At 43.3% G+C, this 13,607-nt stretch overlaps 1 protein-coding gene across 4 annotated transcripts in view; it reads left to right on the top strand.

Moving 5' to 3' along the window:
- LOC118377180 (tight junction protein ZO-2-like) overlaps positions 1-46 on the top strand; it is a 213,018-nt gene extending 212,972 nt beyond the window's left edge. For all 4 annotated transcript variants that reach the window (XM_052479301.1, XM_052479303.1, XM_052479304.1 and 1 more), the window contains one exon: positions 1-46. This exon is cut by the window's left edge and continues 3,083 nt beyond it. The gene's annotated coding sequence lies outside the window, so the exon portion shown is untranslated.
- The last annotated feature ends 13,561 nt before the right edge of the window (positions 47-13,607 follow it).

The following is a 13,607-nucleotide window of genomic DNA, read 5'->3' on the forward strand; positions in this document are numbered from 1 at the left end:
ACAACACCAAATAAAATTAACAGTCTTTCACTGACCAAGTGGAGAATGTCTGTCTTATTTTTTTTTAACTAAACATTTGAAGGATTGAAGCACTAAGGGCTTTTAAAGCGTGGAATCAAACATGTTCTCATTGTGGAATCAGAGTAGAATCAAACATGTTCTCATCGTGGAATCAGAGTAGAATCAAACATGTTCTCATCGTGGAATCAAACATGTTCTCATCTTGGAATCAGCGTGGAATCAAACATGTTCTCATCTTGGAATCAGAGTAGAATCAAACATGTTCTCATCTTGGAATCAGAGTAGAATCAAACATGTTCTCATCGTGGAATCAAACATGTTCTCATCTTGGAATCAGTGTGGAATCAAACATGTTCTCATCGTGGAATTAAACATGTTCTCATCGTGGAATCAAACATGTTCTCATCTTGGAATCAGCGTGGAATCAAACATGTTCTCATCTTGGAATCAGCGTGGAATCAAACATGTTCTCATCGTGGAATCAAACATGTTCTCATCTTGGAATCAGCGTGGAATCAAACATGTTCTCATCGTGGAATCAAACATGTTCTCATCGTGGAATCAAACATGTTCTCATCATGGAATCAGCGTGGAATCAAACATGTTCTCATCGTGGAATCAAACATGTTCTCATCTTGGAATCAGCATGGAATCAAACATGTTCTCATCGTGGAATCAAACATGTTCTCATCTTGGAATCAGCGTGGAATCAAACATGTTCTCATCGTGGAATCAAACATGTTCTCATCTTGGAATCAGCGTGGAATCAAACATGTTCTCATCTTGGAATCAGCGTGGAATCAAACATGTTCTCATCTTGGAATCAGCGTGGAATCAAACATGTTCTCATCGTGGAATCAAACATGTTCTCATCTTGGAATCAGAGTGGAATCAAACATGTTCTCATCGTGGAATCAAACATGTTCTCATTGTGGTATCAAACATGTTCTCATCGTGGAATTAAACATGTTCTCATCGTGGAATTAAACATGTTCTCATCGTGGAATTAAACATGTTCTCATCTTGGAATCAGCGTGGAATCAAACATGTTCTCATCTTGGAATCAGCGTGGAATCAAACATGTTCTCATCGTGGAATCAGCGTGGAATCAAACATGTTCTCAGCGTGGAATCAAACATGTTCTCAGCGTGGAATCAAACATGTTCTCATCTTGGAATCAGCGTGGAATCAAACATGTTCTCAGCGTGGAATCAAACATGTTCTCATCTTGGAATCAGCGTGGAATCAAACATGTTCTCAGTGTGGAATCAAACATGTTCTCAGCGTGGAATCAAACATGTTCTCAGCGTGGAATCAAACATGTTCTCATCGTGGAATCAGCATGTTCTCATCCACTTCCCCATTCATCATCCTATCAAATACAATAATAAACCAGTTTGAATACCTTTCACGGTTCATTTTAATTCATATGTTTTTGTTCCAGCTGATGTCTGATGAATGTTTTTAGAATGTAGCTGCCATCACATCAAAGTCTGAGACAAAATGAATATTTGACTTTTTAAAACACTGTGACAGGTCGTGCCTATACTAACTCTGACATTTTCCTTTTCAACACCGTCCAGGAACTACGGTGGATAGGAATAACCTGGCCAGTACAATCCAGATCGACTCGGCTGGCTCACACATGTTATAAGGGTATCTGTGTGTAATACTATAGCTTCCCAGACAATCACTTTGTATTTGACTGGTTGTGAGGTTGGTGTTTATTTTGTTGTACACTTAGTTACTCATTGTGACCTGTGCCCTGTGCCCTGTGCCCTATGCCCTGGCTAGCTGCAAATCATCTACTCCTGCTAACAGAACCTACTTTATGGGAAACAGGCCTATTGTAGAACCACTGACCACCAGAGTATACTAAGTACTGACCTAGGATCAGTTTTGCCTTTAAATTAATAATGAATTACATGGGTCTGTATTCACAAAACATCTCAGAATAAGAGTACTGATCCAGGATCAGTTTAGCCTGTTAGCTCATAATGAAGAATATATTATATGGACAGAACCTAGATGGTAGCCTAGTAGTTAGAGTGTTGGGCCAGTATCCACGACCTGGATCGAATCCCCGAGCTGATATGGCAAAAATGGGTTGCCCTGCCCCTGAACAAGGCAGTTAACTCACTGTTCCCTGGGCGCCAACGACTTGGGATGTCGATTATGGCAGCCCCCCGTACCTCTTCGATTCAGAGTGGTTCGGTGAAATGCGGAAGACACATTTCAGTTGAAGGAATTCAGTTGTACAACTGACTAGGTATCCCTCTTTCCTTTCTGTTGTACAACTGACGAGGTATCCCCCTTTCTGTTGTACAACTGACTATGTATCCCCCTTTCTGTTGTATAACTGACTAGGTATCCCCCTTTCCTTTCTGTTGTACAACTGACTAGGTATCCCCCTTTCTGTTGTACAACTGACTAGGTATCCCCCTTTCTGTTGTACAACTGACTAGGTATCCCCCTTTCTGTTGTACAACTGACTAGGTATCTCCCTTTCTGTTGTACAACTGACTAGGTATCCCCCTTTCTGTTGTACAACTGACTAGGTATCCCCCTTTCTGTTGTACAACTGACTAGGTATCCCCCTTTCTTTTCTGTTGTATAACTGACTAGGTATCCCCCTTTCTGTTGTACAACTGACTAGGTATCCCCCTTTCTGTTGTACAACTGACTAGGTATCCCCCTTTCCTTTCTGTTGTATAACTGACTAGGTATCCCCCTTTCCTTTCTGTTGTACAACTGACTAGGTATCCCCCTTTCTGTTGTACAACTGACTAGGTATCCCCCTTTCTGTTGTACAACTGACTAGGTATCCCCCTTTCTGTTGTACAACTGACTAGGTATCCCCTTTCCTTTCTGTTGTACAACTGACTAGGTATCCCCCTTTCTGTTGTATAACTGACTAGGTATCCCCCTTTCCTTTCTGTTGTACAACTGACTAGGTATCCCCCTTTCTGTTGTACAACTGACTAGGTATCCCCCTTTCCTTTCTGTTGTATAACTGACTAGGTATCCCCCTTTCCTTTCTGTTGTACAACTGACTAGGTATCCCCCTTTCCTTTCTGTTGTACAACTGACTAGGTATCCCCCTTTCCTTTCTGTTGTATAACTGACTAGGTATCCCCCTTTCCTTTCTGTTGTATAACTGACTAGGTATCCCCCTTTCCTTTCTGTTGTATAACTGACTAGGTATCCCCTTTCCTTTCTGTTGTATAACTGACTAGGTATCCCCCTTTCTGTTGTACAACTGACTAGGTATCCCCCTTTCTGTTGTACAACTGACTAGGTATCCCCTTTCCTTTCTGTTGTACAACTGACTAGGTATCCCCTTTCCCTTTCTGTTGTACAACTGACTAGGTATCCCCTTTCCTTTCTGTTGTACAACTGACTAGGTATCCCCTTTCCTTTCTGTTGTACAAGTGACTAGGTATCCCCTTTCCTTTCTGTTGTACAACTGACTAGGTATCCCCTTTCCTTTCTGTTGTACAACTGACTAGGTATCCCCTTTCCTTTCTGTTGTACAACTGACTAGGTATCCCCTTTCTGTTGTATAACTGACTAGGTATCCCCTTTCTGTTGTATAACTGACTAGGTATCCCCCTTTCTGTTGTACAACTGACTAGGTATCCCCCATTCTGTTGTACAAATGACTAGGTATCCCCCTTTCTGTTGTACAACTGACTAGGTATCCCCCTTTCTGTTGTATAACTGACTAGGTATCCCCCTTTCCTTTCTGTTGTACAACTGACTAGGTATCTCCCATTCTGTTGTACAACTGACTAGGTATCCCCTTTCTGTTGTACAACTGACTAGGTATCCCCCTTTCTGTTGTATAACTGACTAGGTATCCCCTTTCTGTTGTACAACTGACTAGGTATCCCCCTTTCTGTTGTATAACTGACTAGGTATCCCCTTTCCTTTCTGTTGTACAACTGACTAGGTATCCCCATTCTGTTGTACAAATGACTAGGTATCCCCCTTTCTGTTGTACAACTGACTAGGTATCCCCTTTCTGTTGTATAACTGACTAGGTATCCCCCTTTCTGTTGTACAACTGACTAGGTATCCCCTTTCTGTTGTATAGCTGACTAGGTATCCCCCTTTCCTTTCTGTTGTACAACTGACTAGGTATCCCCTTTCCTTTCTGTTGTACAACTGACTAGGTATCCCCCTTTCCTTTCTGTTGTATAACTGACTAGGTATCCCCTTTCCTTTCTGTTGTATAACTGACTAGGTATCCCCTTTCCTTTCTGTTGTACAACTGACTAGGTATCCCCTTTCCTTTCTGTTGTACAACTGACTAGGTATCCCCCTTTCCTTTCTGTTGTACAACTGACTAGGTATCCCCTTTCCTTTCTGTTGTACAACTGACTAGGTATCCCCCTTTCCTTTCTGTTGTACAACTGACTAGGTATCCCCTTTCCTTTCTGTTGTACAACTGACTAGGTATCCCCTTTCCTTTCTGTTGTACAACTGACTAGGTATCCCCCTTTCCTTTCTGTTGTACAACTGACTAGGTATCCCCTTTCCTTTCTGTTGTACAACTGACTAGGTATCCCCCTTTCCTTTCTGTTGTATAACTGACTAGGTATCCCCTTTCCTTTCTGTTGTACAACTGACTAGGTATCCCCTTTCCTTTCTGTTGTATAACTGACTAGGTATCCCCCTTTCCTTTCTGTTGTATAACTGACTAGGTATCCCCCTTTCCTTTCTGTTGTATAACTGACTAGGTATCCCCTTTCCTTTCTGTTGTATAACTGACTAGGTATCCCCCTTTCTGTTGTACAACTGACTAGGTATCCCCTTTCTGTTGTACAACTGACTAGGTATCCCCCTTTCCTTTCTGTTGTACAACTGACTAGGTATCCCCCTTTCCCTTTCTGTTGTACAACTGACTAGGTATCCCCTTTCCTTTCTGTTGTACAACTGACTAGGTATCCCCCTTTCCTTTCTGTTGTACAACTGACTAGGTATCCCCCTTTCCTTTCTGTTGTACAACTGACTAGGTATCCCCTTTCCTTTCTGTTGTACAACTGACTAGGTATCCCCTTTCCTTTCTGTTGTACAACTGACTAGGTATCCCCCTTTCTGTTGTATAACTGTCTAGGTATCCCCCTTTCTGTTGTATAACTGACTAGGTATCCCCCTTTCTGTTGTACAACTGACTAGGTATCCCCATTCTGTTGTACAAATGACTAGGTATCCCCCTTTCTGTTGTACAAATGACTAGGTATCCCCTTTCTGTTGTACAACTGACTAGGTATCCCCCTTTCTGTTGTATAACTGACTAGGTATCCCCCTTTCCTTTCTGTTGTACAACTGACTAGGTATCCCTCTTTCCCTTTCTGTTGTACAACTGACTAGGTATCCCCTTTCTGTTGTACAACTGACTAGGTATCCCCCTTTCCTTTCTGTTGTACAACTGACTAGGTATCCCCCTTTCCTTTCTGTTGTATAACTGACTAGGTATCCCCCTTTCTTTTCTGTTGTACAACTGACTAGGTATCCCCTTTCTGTTGTACAACTGACTAGGTATCCCCCTTTCTGTTGTACAACCGACTAGGTATCCCCCTTTCTTTTCTGTTGTATAACTGACTAGGTATCCCCCTTTCTGTTGTACAAATGACTAGGTATCCCCCTTTCTGTTGTACAACTGACTAGGTATCCCCTTTCTGTTGTATAACTGACTAGGTATCCCCCTTTCTGTTGTACAACTGACTAGGTATCCCCTTTCTGTTGTATAACTGACTAGGTATCCCCCTTTCCTTTCTGTTGTACAACTGACTAGGTATCCCCCATTCTGTTGTACAAATGACTAGGTATCCCCTTTCTGTTGTACAACTGACTAGGTATCCCCTTTCTGTTGTATAACTGACTAGGTATCCCCCTTTCTGTTGTACAACTGACTAGGTATCCCCTTTCTGTTGTATAGCTGACTAGGTATCCCCTTTCCTTTCTGTTGTACAACTGACTAGGTATCCCCCTTTCCTTTCTGTTGTATAACTGACTAGGTATCCCCCTTTCCTTTCTGTTGTATAACTGACTAGGTATCCCCCTTTCTGTTGTATAACTGACTAGGTATCCCCCTTTCCTTTCTGTTGTATAACTGACTAGGTATCCCCCTTTCCTTTCTGTTGTATAACTGACTAGGTATCCCCCTTTCCTTTCTGTTGTATAACTGACTAGGTATCCCCCTTTCTGTTGTACAACTGACTAGGTATCCCCCCTTTCCTTTCTGTTGTATAACTGACTAGGTATCCCCCTTTCCTTTCTGTTGTATAACTGACTAGGTATCCCCTTTCTGTTGTATAACTGACTAGGTATCCCCCCTTTCCTTTCTGTTGTATAACTGACTAGGTATCCCCCTTTCCTTTCTGTTGTATAACTGACTAGGTATCCCCCTTTCCTTTCTGTTGTATAACTGACTAGGTATCCCCCTTTCCTTTCTGTTGTACAACTGACTAGGTATCCCCTTTCCTTTCTGTTGTACAACTGACTAGGTATCCCCCTTTCCTTTCTGTTGTATAACTGACTAGGTATCCCCCTTTCCTTTCTGTTGTACAACTGACTAGGTATCCCCTTTCCTTTCTGTTGTACAACTGACTAGGTATCCCCCTTTCCTTTCTGTTGTATAACTGACTAGGTATCCCCCTTTCCTTTCTGTTGTATAACTGACTAGGTATCCCCCTTTCTGTTGTACAACTGACTAGGTATCCCCCTTTCTGTTGTACAACTGACTAGGTATCCCCCTTTCCTTTCTGTTGTACAACTGACTAGGTATCCCCCTTCCCTTTCTGTTGTACAACTGACTAGGTATCCCCCTTTCCTTTCTGTTGTACAACTGACTAGGTATCCCCCTTTCTGTTGTATAACTGACTAGGTATCCCCCTTTCTGTTGTACAACTGACTAGGTATCCCCCTTTCTGTTGTACAACTGACTAGATATCCCCCTTTCCTTTCTGTTGTACAACTGACGAGGTATCCCCTTTCGGTTGTATAACTGACTAGGTATCCCCCTTTCTGTTGTATAACTGACTAGGTATCCCCCTTTCGGTTGTATAACTGACTAGGTATCCCCCATTCTGTTGTACAAATGACTAGGTATCCCCCTTTCTGTTGTACAACTGACTAGGTATCCCCCTTTCTGTTGTATAACTGACTAGGTATCCCCCTTTCCTTTCTGTTGTACAACTGACTAGGTATCCCTCTTTCCCTTTCTGTTGTACAACTGACTAGGTATCCCCTTTCTGTTGTACAACTGACTAGGTATCCCCTTTCCTTTCTGTTGTACAACTGACTAGGTATCCCCCTTTCCTTTCTGTTGTATAACTGACTAGGTATCCCCCTTTCCTTTCTGTTGTATAACTGACTAGGTATCCCCCTTTCTGTTGTACAACTGACTAGGTATCACCCTTTCCTTTCTGTTGTACAACTGACTAGGTATCCCCTTTCCTTTCTGTTGTATAACTGACTAGGTATCACCCTTTCCTTTCTGTTGTATAACTGACTAGGTACCCCCTTTCCATTCTGTTGTACAACTGACTAGGTATCCCCCTTTCTGTTGTACAACTGACTAGGTATCCCCCTTTCTGTTGTATAACTGACTAGGTATCCCCTTTCCGTTCTGTTGTATAACTGACTAGGTATCCCCCTTTCCGTTCTGTTGTATAACTGACTAGGTATCCCCCTTTCCGTTCTGTTGTATAACTGACTAGGTATCACCCTTTCTGTTGTACAACTGACTAGGTATCCCCCCTTTCTGTTGTACAAATGACTAGGTATCCCCCTTTCTGTTTTACAACTGACTAGGTATCCCCCTTTCCGTTCTGTTGTATAACTGACTAGGTATCCCCCTTTCCGTTCTGTTGTATAACTGACAAGGTATCACCCTTTCTGTTGTACAACTGACTAGGTATCCCCTTTCTGTTGTACAACTGACTAGGTATCCCCCTTTCCGTTCTGTTGTACAACTGACTAGGTATCCCACTTTCCTTTCTGTTGTACAACTGACTAGGTATCCCCTTTCCTTTCTGTTGTACAACTGACTAGGTATCCCCTTTCTGTTGTACAAATGACTAGGTATCCCCCTTTCCCTTTCTGTTGTACAACTGACTAGGTATCCCCCTTTCTGTTGTATAACTGACTAGGTATCCCCCTTTCTGTTGTATAACTGACTAGGTATCCCCTTTCCTTTCTGTTGTATAACTGACTAGGTATCCCCTTTCCTTTCTGTTGTACAACTGACTAGGTATCCCCCTTTCTGTTGTACAAATGACTAGGTATCCCCTTTCCTTTCTGTTGTACAACTGACTAGGTATCCCCTTTCTGTTGTATAACTGACTAGGTATCCCCCTTTCTGTTGTATAACTGACTAGGTATCCCCTTTCCTTTCTGTTGTACAACTGACTAGGTATCCCCCTTTCTGTTGTACAACTGACTAGGTACCCCCCTTTCCTTTCTGTTGTATAACTGACTAGGTATCCCCCTTTCTGTTGTACAACTGACTAGGTACCCCCTTTCCCTTTCTGTTGTACAACTGACTAGGTACCCCCTTTCCCTTTCTGTTGTATAACTGACTAGGTACCCCCTTTCCCTTTCTGTTGTATAACTGACTAGGTATCCCCCTTTCCTTTCTGTTGTACAACTGACTAGGTATCCCCCTTTCTGTTGTACAAATGACTAGGTATCCCCCTTTCCTTTCTGTTGTACAACTGACTAGGTACCCCCTTTCCCTTTCTGTTGTATAACTGACTACCCCCCCCTTTCCTTTCTGTTGTATAACTGACTAGGTATCCCCCTTTCCTTTCTGTTGTACAACTGACTAGGTATCCCCTTTCTGTTGTACAAATGACTAGGTATCCCCTTTCCTTTCTGTTGTACAACTGACTAGGTATCCCCCTTTCTGTTGTATAACTGACTAGGTATCCCCTTTCTGTTGTATAACTGACTAGGTATCCCCCTTTCTGTTGTATAACTGACTAGGTATCCCCCTTTCTGTTGTATAACTGACTAGGTACCCCCCTTTCCTTTCTGTTGTACAACTGACTAGGTATCCCCCTTTCTGTTGTACAACTGACTAGGTATCCCCCTTTCCCTTTCTGTTGTACAACTGACTAGGTACCCCCTTTCCCTTTCTGTTGTACAACTGACTAGGTATCCCCCTTTCCTTTAGTTGTAGCATCTCAGACAGTGCAGGGTGGTGGGAGGAGTTATAGGAGGACGGGTTCATTGTAATGTCTGGAATGGAATAAATGGAACGGAGTCAAACACATGGAAACTGTTCTATTGACGCTGCACTGTCTGAGACGCTATTAACAGACCTAGGTGCCCTATCTGATACTGCAGTGACAACTGAACCATCAGGGAAACTGGTGTTTCTTCAGGAGAGGCCATGAAATATGAAATATTACCATCAACCATCCCTCGACTTCAATAATCATTGTAAAGAAGAACTTGTTCTTATCAATCAAATCAATCAATTCATCAAATGTATTTATAAAGCACTTCTCACATCAGTTGATGTCACAAAGTGCTGTACAGAAACCCAGCCTAAAACCCCAAACAGCAAGCAATGCAGGTGTAGAAGCACGGTGGCTAGGAAAAACTCCATAGAAAGGCCAAAACCTAGGAAGAAACCTAGAGAGGAACCAGGCTATGAGGGGTGGCCAGTCCTCTTCCTGCTGTGCCTGGTGGAGATTATAACAGAACATGGCCAAGATGTTCAAATGTTCATAAATGACCAGCAGGGTCAAATAATAATCACAGTGGTTGTAGAGGGTGCAACAGGTCAGCACCTCAGGAGTATATGTCAGTTAGATTTTCATAGCCAATCAGCTAGTTAAATAAAGGTTAAATCACATCAAATTCCTCTGGGAATTTAAAACTTGACGTAGCTGTACAATGTAGCTACTGTGATGACCTTTGAATTCCCTGGAAAAATGTATTGTCTGTGCCAGTGTTGATGCAGAGAGAGGGAGAGATGGCACAACACAGCAGTCCAGATCGTGTTTAGCCTACTGGACTGTTCATGAGCTTGAAGAGTTTTAGTTGGTAACACTGGAAGCTAATTATGTAATTTGGTAAAAACAGCCATCAAGGCTTGTTTTTCAATTACATTATGCCAAATCTGATCTGCATTCTGGCTGTTGAGAGCAAGGACTTACAACCTCTTTGTCAATATTTTTTTTTAAAGGGAAGGTTTTCTCATCAGAATATCCTGAAATACATAAGTGGAAAACCATTTGTCTCTGAAGGTCTGTGGAGATTTCTCCTTCTGTTTGGAACTCCTTCTGTTTGGAACACCTTCTGTTTGGAACTCCTTCTGTTTGGAACTCATTCTGTTTGGAACACCTTCTGTTTGGAACACCTTCTGTTTGGAACTCCTTCTGTTTGGAACACCTTCTGTTTGGAACTCCTTCTGTTTGGAACTCCTTCTGTTTGGAACTCCTTCTGTTTGGAACACCTTCTGTTTGGAACTGCTTCTGTTTGGAACACCTTCTGTTTGGAACTCCTTCTGTTTGGAACACCTTCTGTTTGGAACTCATTCTGTTTGGAACACCTTCTGTTTGGAACACCTTCTGTTTGGAACACCTTCTGTTTGGAACTCCTTCTGTTTGGAACTCCTTCTGTTTGGAACTCCTTCTTTTTGGAACACCTTCTGTTTGGAACACCTTCTGTTTGGAACTCCTTCTGTTTGGAACACCTTCTGTTTGGAACTCCTTCTTTTTGGAACACCTTCTGTTTGGAACACCTTCTGTTTGGAACTCCTTCTTTTTGGAACACCTTCTGTTTGGAACTCCTTCTGTTTGGAACACCTTCTGTTTGGAACTCCTTTTTGGAACACCTTCTGTTTGGAACTCCTTCTTTTTGGAACACCTTCTGTTTGGAACTGCTTCTGTTTGGAACACCTTCTGTTTGGAACACCTTCTGTTTGGAACTCCTTCTGTTTGGAACTCCTTCTGTTTGGAACTCCTTCTTTTTGGAACACCTTCTGTTTGGAACTCCTTCTGTTTGGAACACCTTCTGTTTGGAACTCCTTCTTTTTGGAACACCTTCTGTTTGGAACTCCTTCTTTTTGGAACACCTTCTGTTTGGAACTGCTTCTGTTTGGAACACCTTCTGTTTGGAACTCCTTCTGTTTGGAACACCTTCTGTTTGGAACTCATTCTGTTTGGAACACCTTCTGTTTGGAACTCCTTCTGTTTGGAACACCTTGTGTTTGGAACTCCTTCTTTTTGGAACACCTTCTGTTTGGAACTCCTTCTGTTTGGAACACCTTCTGTTTGGAACTCCTTCTGTTTGGAACACCTTCTGTTTGGAACACCTTCTGTTTACAACTCCTTCTGTTCGTGTTTCTTATCACAGACACAATGTAGCATTGTTATATATATAGGAGGTGTGGTATAGGGCCAATATACCATGGCTATGGGCTGTTCTTAGGCAAGACACTGTGCCTGGACACAGCCCTTAGCCATGGTATATTGGTCATATACCACAAACCCCCGAGGCACCTTATTGCTATTATAAACTGGTTACCAATGAAATTAGAGCAGGAACAAGAAATGTTTTGTCAAACCCGTCGTATATGGTCTGATATACCACGGATGTCAGCCAATCAGCATTCAGGGCTCGAGCCACACCGTTTAGAAATATATATATATATGCATTGACATTTTTTTATTTTTTTCCAGATGTTGTTGTGTTACAGCCTGAATTTGAAATTGATTAAATAGAGATTTTATTGTCACCGACCTACACACAATACCCCTTAATGTCAATGTAATTATTTTTACAAATTAATTAAAGAATAGAAGCTGAAATGTCTTGAGTCTGTAAGTATTCAACCCCTTTCTTATGGCAAGCCTAAATAAGTTTAGGAGGAGATATTTGCTTAACAAGTCAGATAATAAGTTGCATGGCAATAATAGAGTTTAAAATGATGTTTTAATGACTACCTCATCTCTGTACCCCACACATACAATTATCTGTAAGGTTCCTCAGTCGAGCAGTGAATTTCAACTGAAAAAATTGAAACCGCAAAGACCAGTGAGGTTTTCCAATACCTTGCAAAGAAGGACACCTGTTGGTAGATGTGTACAAATGAAAAAGGCAGACATTGAATATCCCTTTGAGCCTGGTGAAGTTATTAATTACACTTTAGATTGTTTATCACTACACCCAGTCCTGACAAATATACAGGCGTCCTTCTTAACTCAGTTGCCAGAGAGGAAGAAAACCGCTTAGGGATTTCACCATGAGGCCAATGGTAACAGTTAGAGTTGAATGGCTGTGATAGGAGAAAACTGAGGATGGATCAACAATATTGTAGTTACTCCATAATGCTAACCTAATTCACTGAGTGAAAAGAAGGAAGACTGGTCAAAATAAACATATTCCAAAACATGTAATACTGCAAAAATCCAATACAACACATTATTGTGTATCACTGTCACGTTCTGACCTTTATTTCCTTTGTTTTGTCATTATTTAGTATGGTCAGGGCGTGAGTTGGGGTGGGCAGTCTATGTTTGCTTTTCTATGATTTTGGGATTTCTATGTTTCGGCCTAGTATGGTCCTCCGATCCTTCTCGCTTCTCCTCCTCAAACGAAGAGGAGGAAAACCCTTACAGAAACACCCACCAACCAAGGACCAAGCGGCATGGTAACGGGCAGCAGCAGCAGCAGCGGCCAGAATAGAGGAATATCGCCGTCCCAAAGCAGAGCTGGAGGCAGCGAAAGCAGAGAGGCGACATTACGAGGAGCTGGCACGGCAGCGCGGCTGGAAGCCCAAGAGGCAGCCCCAAAAATGTATTGGGGGGGCGCACAGGGAGAGTGTGGCAGAGTCAGGAGTCAGACCTGAGCCAATTCCCCCTGTTTACCGTAAGGAACCAGAGCCGGTCAGGGCGGTGTTGGAGGTGAGCGAAGCAGAGACAGTGAAGGAGTCAATGGGGAAATTGGAGGAGAGAGTTATGAGGGAGGTGCTGTGTTGGTGCATGAGGCACGACATCCGCCCGACGGAGCGTGTCGGGGATTTGATGGCACCTGGGTCACCTCTCCCTACTCGTCCTAAGGTGCGTGCTAGTCGTCTGGTGAAGACTGTGCCAGCCTCACGCACCAGGCCTCCGTGTTATGCGGTGGAACACACGGTGTCCCCAGTACGCGTGCTTAGCCCGGTTCGCGCGTGCTGAGCCATCAGTCAGCCAGGAGCTGCCAGAGCCGTCAGTCAGCCAGGAGCTGCCAGAGCCGTCAGTCAGCCAGGACCTGCCAGAGCCTTCAGTCAGCCAGGACCTGCCAGAGCCGTCAGTCAGCCAGGAGCTGCCAGAGCCGCCAGCCAGCCAGGAGCTGCCAGAGCCGCCAGCCAGCCAGGAACTGCCAGAGCCGTCAGCCAGTCCTGAGCTACCCTTCAGTCCTGAGCTACCCCTGTCCTGAGCTGCCCCTCAGTCCCGAGCTGCCCCTCAGTCCAGTGGGGCCCTTTAGTAGGGTTGCCAGTCCAAGGTCGGTGGCGAGGGTCGCCGTTCCTAGGAGGACACTAAAGCGGACAAAGACTATGGTGGAGTGGGGTCCACATCCTGCGC

This window comes from Oncorhynchus keta, chromosome 25 (genome assembly GCF_023373465.1).
Source record: "Oncorhynchus keta strain PuntledgeMale-10-30-2019 chromosome 25, Oket_V2, whole genome shotgun sequence".
Taxonomy (NCBI): domain Eukaryota; kingdom Metazoa; phylum Chordata; class Actinopteri; order Salmoniformes; family Salmonidae; genus Oncorhynchus; species Oncorhynchus keta.